General features: G+C 35.2%; 1 non-coding gene across 1 annotated transcript; it reads left to right on the forward strand.

Moving 5' to 3' along the window:
* The first annotated feature begins 281 nt into the window (after positions 1-281).
* On the forward strand, positions 282-474 carry LOC139700378 (U2 spliceosomal RNA). The gene has a single exon (XR_011703676.1). It is a non-coding gene; the product is annotated as a U2 spliceosomal RNA (small nuclear RNA).
* Positions 475-12460: the final 11986 nt, after the last annotated feature.

Raw genomic sequence — 12460 nt, forward strand, 5'->3', positions numbered from 1 at the left:
AGATGGAAATTCACGGAACGGACCTTTGCGGAACATTACTTTTGCAAATGTGAAGTCCGAGGAGAGATGACCCGTATAGTTTAAATGCTGTAAAATTACCGATGGTAGGCTATTTGTTCAATGCCAGTAATTTTGACACTGAGCACTCAGTTTCTCATTGAACATGGCCTATTTATTAACACCAATACTTCATGCTTGCGGTATTTTGACCTCATTAGAAGGGACGCATATTTTGCGAGGCTCACCGTAAATTCTAGTAAGCTGGATAGGAAACTACTGACATCGATTCTCGGCCTTATGACTAAGATCAAAGTGAATTAAATGTTCTTATCAGCTTAATGCCTGGTACGGTTCGAATAGCGAAACTCTAATTATTTAACTGATTTTTTAAACTGGGCAGGATCGTAAGGGTTCTCTTCATACCTGCCGAGGGTTGCTCCTGCATTGCAGTACTTCCGGTTTGACCCTGCGATGATACGAAGTAATAGTGAAGTTGATACACTTATACATTTTCTCAGGTTCATGGATCTCGTCGTGATATCCAGCACGAATGATGAATTACATGCACTGCCCATAAGATATTCCTCCATACTACCCCATATCACCTCTCTTACCGGTGAACTCCCGATTGAAAAATACAGTCGATGCTCCGTGAGCGTTAACTTCTTGTATTCACTTTTTGGTCGCTTGAGAATTTTGCATATCCGAGTTCACACAAGAAATTTATTTACTACTTGAGACAAAACAGATTTGGCATTTTCATGTAGCAAAATATAATTATTCTATTAAATTATATACTGTTCCAGCGACGTAGAGACCTAGAACTGTATTCGCCGCAATCTTTGTTTCAAAAAAGTATCTCAGATAAAAAGTGCTAATACCCCTGCTCTCTACCTCTCTCTCCCTTGTTTTGTGGTAAAGATTCCGCGTCCCCTAAGGATGCGCACCAGTAGAACTCCCAAAAAATGACACTAGTTCTTTCTAGACGAATTAATCGCTCCAAAAAAGATGTTCTCAAAAATGAGCTTAAAACACACACAAATGACTTTCAATCTTCCTTAATCCTTGGATGCATTTTCGATAAATATTCTGATAACTATTCCTTTATTATTGACTGGTCTGGTGCCTTTCGTAATGAACCAGAATTTAATTTTATTACATAGGCAATTATTCTATTACTCGTAATGAAGAGCTATGTATGAAAAACAATTATAATTGCCTCATTCATTTCCAGGGCGACAAGATATTTTTTCATCCTCATTTCTTTAAAACGTGTTTAGTTCTCACAGCTTTCACTGTAGCCATTTGTGTTGGGGTATAATTCTCTGACAGAGAGGACTTCCTGGCAGTGGAGAAGAGGACAAAGAATCAAGAGATGAAGATACTGTAGATGTAATTTGACAGAAGGCACTTTTAAATAGGAGGCAGAAGATGTAGGAAGACAAAAGGAACATTTGAAAAGGAGGCCAGCAATGTAGGAAGACCAAAGGCAAATTTGGATTGAGGGCCAAAGATAAGGGAAGACAGAAAGCACATTCGAAGAGGAGGCCAAAGATGCAGGAAAACAGAAGGCGCATTTGAAGAGGAGGTCAAGGATTTAAGATTCAAGGCACATATGAAGAGAAAGCTGAAGACCCAAGAGGGGAATACATGAAAAAAGTTTTATGAAGATTAAAATGTAAAATAATATTATAAGACTGAAGATGGCTGAAGTCTGGGAAAACAAAAACTAATATCAAGTTGTATATTAGAGACAGAGAGCCCGGCCTTAATGAGAATGACAGAAAACACAATGAATAGGTTGAATCTATTATGAAGAAGTGTAAAAAAATACCAAATCTTTTGTCTAAGACTACTTTTATTGATATCAAAAAGTATTCTACTATCTGTGAGAACTAAGAAATAGCTTTTTCTAAATGTTAGTTATGATATTACTATAGGAATAGTACTTTTAATTATTATAATAATCCTCTGAAGTTCCAATATCCTCATTCAAATATTTATTTTTGATACACATGCCATATTTCCCTGCCTGTTAGATGCACTAGCACCATGATTTTTCTACATTAAAGAGTTAGCTGATATAATTTTAACAATTATATAATCCTAGAAATTGATCATCACTGCTTCTAAAATCATGTACATAGTTATTTTCTCTGTGAAATCCTATCAACTTGCTTTTATATTCAAGTGGTGGTTTTTGTTCTATTTAAGTTCTGATAACCATGCAGAGACCTTTGTACCATAAAAATTGACGATAGACATAGACCTATCACTAATTTTCTCCCTTCAATAAAAATCATTTATGTTGAATCATGCATCCTGTTCTTCCTGTGTTTCATACAGTTCTTAAAATCTTCATTTCTTGCTCATTTAGGAGCATCTGAAGGTTAAGTTTTTTCACTCCTATCTGCATTCTTTAAATCAAATTAATGCTTCCTCCATTCTTGTATCATATCCTCAGTCAGAGGTGGGCCTAAATTCCTTTCAATAGTCCTGTTTCTGGTACCTGAATCATAATTTAAGACTAAGTTTGAATGTGAGACTGTATGACCATCTACTTCCTGAAAACTTTCACTTTTTATAAAACACTTAGTTTCTGTTTGTAAAATCAAATATCCGCATAAAATAGAAAGGGCTATATTGCACATTGAATGACTCTATCCTATTACTTGTGCTTGAGGCCTATAGACTCTGAGTTTACCAAGAGACAGTTTGCGTATCACAGCAGCATCATATATGAGATGAAAATAAATGACCAACATTGTTTACATTTGTGATTTATTTGGGAATGTTTAGGAAAAACTATTCAGGAAATGCTCTATTGCTTACTACAGGAGCAAAACAGTGCTATTATCAAAATTTTTGATAAAAAAACCATATTCTATACCCAAAGAGGAATAAAATACTAAAGAGAAAGTATTTTTCCCTTTGATTGGTTTTGCAACTTAAAGAGTGGAAGTCATATCTTGTTGCCTTGCAAAGTTCGGTATCTGTTTGGCAATTCAGCCATCATCATTTCTCTCAACTTGACCAAATAAAAATATGTAGTACTTTTGCAAAATGAATTAAACAAATTGGAACACACACAAAGTGTGTGAAATTACAAAGTCAATAATTTCAATATGGTATGGAAATTCCATAAAGTTATGACGGAGACAACAAATTGAATTTAAAAAACTTTGTGCTTTGGAATGTCAACTTAATATATTTAAACTATACTTTCAATCCTACAGTACCATTATCAAGAACCTACTAATTTAACAGTTTGTAGATTTCAATTTATAATTCACTCAACTCTTGATGTGACATTGTTTTATGAAAACATTGCTGAAAATTTTAATCATAGCATTTTTCCAAAATAAAAATCCTGGAGGTATGCAGGGTATTCATAGTACTTGTTCATATTTGTCTGTATTTGCAAAATCATCTTTTTAATACACTTATCTTGGTATCTACTTTGTATACTTATCACTCCATGCTCTGCCTTTATTTTTTTGAATGGTTGAACAACAAAGGTAATTTATTTTTTGAGCTGGATGATAATTAGCACCATACATTTTTTAGAGGATAGCTATCATCAGTATTTCTTTTCGAGAATATTCATCATTATCAAGCAAATGATTCATATTATGATAGGTCAGTGGAGAGGGAGGTAGATTAGGGGTTGAAATTGTCAGTTAAATGTGTTAACAATCACAATCAAAAGCAATAAACACCACTTCTCTTGGTCTTTCGAAAGGCCTAAATTCTTCATGTATTCATATTTCTCATTGTCGATATCTGGAATTACTTTTTCCTTACATCTCATATCTGGAGTCTTCCACTGTTGTTCTTCCCTCATACTTTTCAGCAACAGCTGTCTTCATCAGGACATCTTGTCATCTGAAAATTGTACCCATAAGGTTATCCCTTCTTCTTTTAAAAGTTTTCCTTTTTAATTAATTTTTGTCTTACGCTTCTGAGAAATTATTAGGCAGTACTTCCCCATGCACCATTCCATTCCTTCTTGTTATTCCTGATTATGTTGATTTGTGACATGCATACCCTCCAATGGATGAGAGTCACTGAAGGGATTGCAGGGTAGATATTCCTTTGCCTTCTACGGTCCCTTTTGAGTTTATTATATGCAATATTACCCATACTTCTATTATGGTTGCTTTCCAAGGAATCTTGAAATGTTTTGTGAAGGTAAACTAATTCTCAATCTTCCTCACACAATTCTTCTCATTTCCTTCACAATTCCAGGTTTATCACAATGAAGAGTGCCTGACAATAAGTGACATGAAAAGTAAAGTAACCAATGGCAGTGGCCTCACTTATTGAATCATTATAAAATGATTTACAAAATGTTGCCTTTTCTATTCTTCCAGCTATGGGAAGTAATATGTGGCTGATATACTACTGTGTACCTGTGCAAAACACATTAATAATGTCAGTTTCTTGCCTTATTGTTGAAAACAATCTTTTTGTTTTGAAATGCCTTTTACAATGTTGGAACAATAATTGATTTTCATTTGATGCTTGTAAACAGTTATAAGTGGGCAGGAGTTGACTTCAGTCATTTTCTATACTTAAAGATTCTCTCACCAATTACTCTTACAAACACCATAGACCTTACTCCTTACTCCTTATACCACTGCCTTAGAGGACACCTTAGAAGCTTCAGGAAATGAATAAGTGGATAAGTGAACACATAAATGAATTTATGCCATGCCAGATCATATAATATCGTAGTTTTGTCACATGTTATCTGTGCAAGGATTGGTTTTCAGCTACTATCTGACCTATCCAATTCCCCTGCAATCTTTTCATTCATTTACAGCTCATTGGATATCTCTTTACTGAACTTTACTCTCACCAACTTCTTCTGGTATATTGTTCATCATCCTGTGTAATTCTTCCACTCTAGGTTTCTTTCTTCTATGGTCTACAGTAAGATTCTTTGCCTTATAATACATCCCAATATTCCCTATTCTTATTAATAATCTATATTCTTCTTCACTTGCAATTACAATGATCATCATCCAATTTTAAACTTTAACAGAGCTAAGTTATTTTTTATCTACTTTAAGCTAACAAATAATCTTTTGCCATTTCTGTTTTATTTAAGGTTTTGTTTTATGAAATAAATGCATTATGCATCTTTTCATGCTTTACAATCTTTACTGCTATGCACTCAATCTTCATACTCATATTTGATATTACCAAATTTTTTGATGTTCCATATTCTGAACATTGTATTGTTATTTTCCTTCACTAAATATCTGACTCAAATTACTTGTCCTAAAATCATTCATGCCTTAATTTTCCTTGCATAGATGAATAGACTCATGCCTTAATACTTTTTCCAACCTTAGTTTTAATGAATTTCCACCATTATCATTCTCAGTTGACTCAGCTAGATATTGTTTTGTACAGCGCATACTCGCACATCAAGGGCCGTTTGGTCTTCAAAAATATATTCATTAGAAAAATTTTTTTATGCTAGTTATAGTTTTATACAAGCTTGTTTCACTTTTCTACATTATTGTGATTCATTTCTAAGCACTTTTCGTAATGCTGCACCAGCTTCTGTAATCCCTCTGCATATAAGTTTGCCTCCAGGGTCTCATTAACCACTTGACAATCCACATTTCAATAGCCTCCAAATCTATGCCTATCACCTTGTTAATTATTATCTGCACCATTCTCCATAGAAAAGTTTTCACCAATGTTTTCTTGATATCCTTACTCAAAATCCCTTTCATCAATAATCTCCTCCATGTGAAAGCTTATTCCTCTATATCAGCTCTTCTTCTTTTTTAAGTCCCTACTATTTTGGATTTATCGGTCCAAAACCCACTCGAGATAAGTAAACTGTCCCAACTTCTCTTGTTTTTGCCCTCCATTTTAACTTTTATCATAGCTTTTCATTTCTCAAAAACTTCATAACTTCTGTTTGATTACATTGATTGCCAGGATAAATACAGCTTGATTGTTCTCAAATCCAACTTATCTCATGGATTCCCCTCTTTTCCCTTACTCAGGGACCTGAAGAATACTCCTGTCTGTGTCCCTACCCATGCCTCTAATTACCTCCACATATTTATTGAAAATAGTAAGTGATTGTGGTCATCCCTGTCTAACTCACCTCTCTAGCATTGCCTTTCCTGACTCTCCATCTGCCACACACACCTGAACATTTTGAGGTATATACATGTTGGGGTTGTCTCATATCTCTCCAATATACTTGCATTTTCTGAAATACATTCTTTGATTATATCCTATTACTTTGATCAAACACTTTCTCAAAATATATGAAATAAAACAACACATCCCAATAATATTATATTTTCCTCTCTATTAGTGACCTCATTGCTGTGAAGGTATCACCATACATCTCCCTTTCTTGAAACCAAAATGATCATTCGTATATAATCATTTGTCCTTGGCTCCATCTTCTGATAGACGGTCTTAAGTACCACCTTAGCTGCAATCAAAGGGGAAGGAAAAGGATAAGCATGCTGAATCGAGTGGAGGTAGATGGGTGGAGTGTCTAGTTCTGCCTCATTAAGTGAGACTAGGAAAATGGATGAGAGCTCAGTTTGTGAATAACCAAAACTTACCTAAAGGATTAGACCGCTTGTTTATAATAACTGGAGTGTGCAATAGTAATAATAAAACTACTTATTTATGGGGATGGAAAAGCATTGGAGGATAGGTTTTTATGGACTAATTCATATAATTTATAGAGAGGGTATTTGGCCAGAAGATTTCATCAGATCAGGGTTAACTTCCATCACAAAATAGGAAAAGGCAGGCATACAGAACAAATAGTTTGATTTCACACACAGCTAAAGTGGTACTTGTGATCATCAATAAGAGAATTAGAAAATGGGGAAGTGATTACTTAGGAGATGATAAAGTTGGGTTCAGGAAGTGAAGAGGCACATGTGATGCCATAGCAGTAATCAGGGTACTAATAGAGAGGAACATAAAAAACAATCAGGTTGTATGTATTGTGTTTCAAAGATTTCAAGATAGCATTCGATAGAGTGGGTTGAGTGTAACTAAATTGTGCATCAAATTGTAAATTAAAAAGGTACAAGTAAGCAGAAATTAGGAGAAGGTTTCAGGAATAAGCTGCTTAGAACCTGTATATTTCTCATACTTTAGGTAGTAGCGGTGGGTGAAGATTTACAATGGGAAGTGTTCAGAAAAGAGGTAAAAAATAGTTGTCCACTATTTAAAATACTCTTCAATGTTTATGGGGTCGAAATGGTTAAAGAGGCATGCAATGAACTGTAGAAAAGAAAGAGAGTTGGGGGAAAATTCATGAAATAAGATTTGCAGAAATCAACTTTTAGTTAGCCATTCAACCAAAGGGTTTCAATCATTTGTGGTGTTATGTATGAAATGAGAATCAATGTAAAAAAAACAAAGGTTATGAGAGTTTCAAGAAAGAGAATGACTAATATAGCTTTTTACATAAGAGAGAAATAATTAAAGCAGGTGGAACAGCTTGATGTGTACTGGAGTAAAATGGTGAAAGTACATTAGAAGGGACATTGGAAGAATTACATTTGGCAGAGAAGCTTTTAAAAAGAGTGAATGGATGACAATGACTTTGAGAAGCAATCTTCAGAAAAGATCATTGGAAATTTTGATTCGAGGTATGCTTTCAAATGGAGTGGATAAATAACTGTTGAAGCAAAATGATAACAATAGATTGAAAGTTTTTGAAATGGGCGAGGAGAAGGATGGGAAAGGGAAAATGGGTAGAAAGAAACTGCCAGATATGATGGGGGAGGAGATAGGACTGTTATTAGAAATTGAAAGGAGGTAGGAATTGTGGATACAGAGTTTTTGCATAGATTTTTGATAGGATGTTGAGGAATGTATCAGAGGAAGGAGGTTTGGAAAATGAGGTAGGGGGAGAAAATATTAGAAATACTGGCCAGAATAATGGCAGGAAGGAAGTAAGGGGAATAGAGGAGCAGTATATTCTTGTGATTAGATGTCAAGTTTTGTCTTGTAAGAAGAGGTTTAGAAGTGGGTTGTGGTTATGGATGCTTAGTCTTTTTCTACACAAAGCCTACCTAAAATAATAGATTGCTAACTATCAAGAATAGTTCCAATGAAATAAAGTGCCCTCTGCAGTATTAAGTTTGAGGGATCATATAACATAAAATTAGAAATAAGGGAAATTGAAAAGATTTTGAGCCTATACATTAATGAAATTATGTGTTTATTTAATATCTCATAAAATATCTTAATATCAAAGACATGTAATTTGCAGATAGCAAATTAATTGAAGTTTTCCAATTGTATGCTAAAATCATTTATTCTGGTTACAATTGTTATGCCCTTATTTCCATTACTTCTTCCCTTCAGTCTTTACATAGTAGTGAGGAAGATACATGTACCACAGCAACGGCCATAGGAATTAAATAAATATGCCATCTTCAGTATTGCCTCATTAATGAGAAAAAGTTGGATATAATTGGGGCATAAGAAAGTGGGACATTTTTTGAAATTGTCTTGATTTCCATTACAAAGAAATTCATACCCTTAAATGATTTTGTAGGGAGGATACCACAGCAGGGACCCACAGAAGGAAATATGTTATTCTCAGTGCTGCCTCAGAGAAAGTGGTATATAATATTTGAAATCAACTATACTATTGATCTTTAATTATTGCAATGCCTGGCCCTCCAATCTACCTCTTCTCCAATATTTCCATTCAGTTTCAATGACTCATCTATATCTTTCCATATAATCCCCTTCTTACTTTTCAATTATTATTTGCATATTATTAGATACATTTTTACTACATTCTAAGGTGAATGTGTATGTTTGTTGATAGTACATGTATTTGCAAGCATGTAAGTTAAAAAATTTTTTGCATGAATGTAGGTTTTATGTGGATGTAGGTTTGAATAAATATGTTGGTTTTGCATTTGGTTTTATTCTATTTTACACATGGTGACCTAACACCCCCCTACCATATGCTCTTCCAAGGTTTTATATAGAGGTATCAATAACCATGTTTCTATGTCGATAACTAGTACATCCCACAATGCAAACTTTGTCTCTAATCTGTTCACCAACAAACCAGCTCCCAAAAGTTTACCCATTCTCCCCTTAAGCTTTATATACCTTAGACCAACTAAGAATTAGTCTTACATAGACCGACTATGACTTAGTATTAACATAGGCTTCACATCATAGCATCTTTTACAAGGACATGTGGCTTTGAAATTCAATCTTTCCATGAGTCCCAACTTCAACCATTAGGAACCATCTATGCTCCCGTCTTAAGTTAAGGTGGCCTAAAAGATGAACATGTTTCATCTTTTGAATTAGGATATATTATTAAGGTACCCATGTTCCTACATGTATAATATACCCATATACCCCTCATTTCACAACCCCCCTACATACCCCTTAAGAAAAGCAGAACTCAAGCTGAATGATGTTGCTCTGTGGTAGATATATAATTTTTGTACCTGTTATTGGGTAAAATATACAAAGTAAGCTCACGAATGGGAGTTACAATGTAAATTCTTTCTTTAAGTACTGTATTTCATTTGCATTGAGGAAACATTTAGAAGATATACATTGTGAACCCTCCTCCCATGGACTACAGTCTTGACGTAGTAGAAGGGCTTGAGCCTTCTAATAACCCCTAGAGCTTTGCTAGTGGGAGCAATGATAATTGCTCCTGGCAGTCAATCATGCCAGATAGGTCAAAGGTTAGGAGCTAGACAAGAGGCAGTCCACGCAGCATCTGTTTGTCAGTGAGTCAGTTGCTAAGATGATCAGTTAAGGTTTAGGAAAGGGAAAGGCATGCTGAATGCCATTGCAGTAATGAGACCAGTAATCGAGAGGAATATAGAATACAATCAGGAAGTATTTGCCTGTTTCATAGATTTTCAAACGGCATTTGATAGAGTGAATTGGGAAAAAATAATGAGTATATTGCAGAAAATAGGAATAGATTGGAAGGACAGGAGGCTAATTTGCAACCTGTACATGTCTCAGACTGCTCAGGTGCGAGTGAGGTAGGAAAGTCCAGATAGGCAGTGTTAGGAAGGCAGTAAGGCAGGATTGACCATTATCATTGGTGCTGTTCTATTTAAATGTGTAGGAAATGATTAAAGAGGCATGGAAAGAACTGGAGATAAAAAATGAAAATCGGCAGAGAATTCATAAAATCAGTTAGGTTCACTAATGATCGAACTTTAGTTTGTCAGTCAGGCAAGGGGTTGCAAGCACTGTAAGTGACTTGGAAATTCAGTACAATAGATATGAGATGAGAATAGATATAAATAAAACACTGGTTATTTGGTTTTTCAGAAAGAAAAAGGCTAAGTTAAATTTTGAAATTATAGGGAAAAAACTTGAGCAGGTGGTAGAGTTTACGTATCTCAGAAGTGTTTTGGACCAAAATGGTAAAAGTACCAGGATTATGAATTAAGGATACAAGAGAATATATACAATGATAATGACCCTGCCATATTTAGGTGATGGTATAGATCACCCAGTAAGCCCTATACGGCGTGTGAAAATTCACACATCAGTGTAGGGGGGGCAGTTCCTTTCCCTGTTATGGTTTCCCAGGAAGATCTGGGACCCAAAAAATCACTTAAGCTTGGGTGGAGCTGCAGGTGCCCTGAGTGCCTTGCCCAGGAAACGAACCCGGGACCCTCTGGTCAGCAGTCCAACACTCTACCCACTGGACTACCGCGACCCACCTACAAAGCATATACTATTAAAAAGTATTTGATATTTATTTCTTTCCTAGTTGGCCTCAATAAAAATTGTACATTCCCGACACCAATTTTCAGGAGAAAATATCGAAATATGCCCGGATATCTAAAAATATCTAAAATATGTCAGGATATTACACAGATCTTGTAATCAAATTGCACTGCAACCTATACCTATCTCAACAAAACATACTAATGATCTAAAGATGGATACATGTAAATTTTAGATAGATCTGAAGATTTTCAGGTCTTAAAACAACCAAAACTTCAAAAAATTCAAAAGAAAAGGGTCATCACATCCAAAATTATTTTATAAATTAAAATTTCCATTTTCACATTTTCATGATTTTAATGGCTTAAAGGTGTTCATCAATAAATAGTTCCCTATGGTTTAATTTGCAATTAAAAATACTTGTATTTAAAATTTAGATTTTTAGAAGAAAATTATATTAGTTTTTAAGGGAAATAACTTCCCTGCATGGAACACTACTTTCAAAATCCAAACCTTGGGAGAAAGATAGCCTCCCAAGATTATCTGATTAATACCTACAACTTCTGAAAGGATGGATTAGAGATAAAGATGTAACATCGAGTGCAGGGGGTTTCCTTGGCAGTTAAGTACGTTAAAGGAAGGTAACATTAGTTATAATTGCTAAAAATGCCCTTGCATTGTATAATCGCCTATCTCTAACTAAACCAACCTGATTTCCACCCTCCTTCATACAAAGAGCTATGCACATTACACTGCAACTTCTCTCATTTTTCTTTTTCTATTGTTTGAGGTAGTGATTCTCCACCTGTCTGATGGTATCTGCCAGTAAATCCTCTAAATCTTTACTCACCCATTATTGCTAACACACAGAGCAAAGTATATTATTTTCTCAACTCCTAAAATTGTAACCTAAAAATAAATAAAACCTCCTAGTACAACAATGAAATAGTGCCTTTGCTTTACATTTTGGTGCTGATAAATATACCTTTCATAAGAAAAGGCTTGTTAAAACTTTGATTTGGGGTTAAGTTATGAACAGCATAGAAACAGTCATGGAAGCAGGATGATAGGAAGAGAGATGGGAGTGACGTGTGGGACTACGGTTTAAGGAGCAAGGAATGACGGCAGGAAGAAAGCAATAGAAACCTGCAGGAGAAAAGTTTTGATCATATCAAACTCTTCATTCATGAACCATAACCAGGCACAGGTGTGCATGAAAATGACTAGTGTTTAGAATAGATATCAATTAGCCTTTAATATAATCATATTAGAGGCTAACTGATGACTCTTTAGTACTGCATGAGTTACATTAAATAGAGCCCTGCCAGGATCATCAATAATCAATGACCTCAGGTTTGGGCACTTATAAGGTTCAGGTCTGAGTTGCAGGTCTCTAGATGCCCGCTGAAAAATGCGGTTGCTGAGGAAGGTGTAAAATTCCGCAAGCTGGCGTAAGTGGCACATACACATGCAGCGTTCCACGTCATGTTGCTCATGATTTCAAACTCAAATTCTTGTAATGTTTCAATCCATAAATCTCTGATTGGCAATACATTCTGCCATACTCTGGAGGAAACAACCGGGAATAGGCACCCGTAATGAGAGTAGGCGATAATAAAAGCTAAATGGTTCATGGGGAGCACCACCTTGGATACAGCTATGTGAGCAGGAACCAGGTGGCTATGGTGGTAATAAATTATTCTTGTTTACAGTT

The sequence above is a fragment of the Hetaerina americana genome, unplaced genomic scaffold (genome assembly GCF_022747635.1).
Source record: "Hetaerina americana unplaced genomic scaffold, ioHetAmer1.1.p SCAF_10, whole genome shotgun sequence".
In the NCBI taxonomy this organism is placed as follows: Eukaryota; Metazoa; Arthropoda; class Insecta; order Odonata; family Calopterygidae; genus Hetaerina; species Hetaerina americana.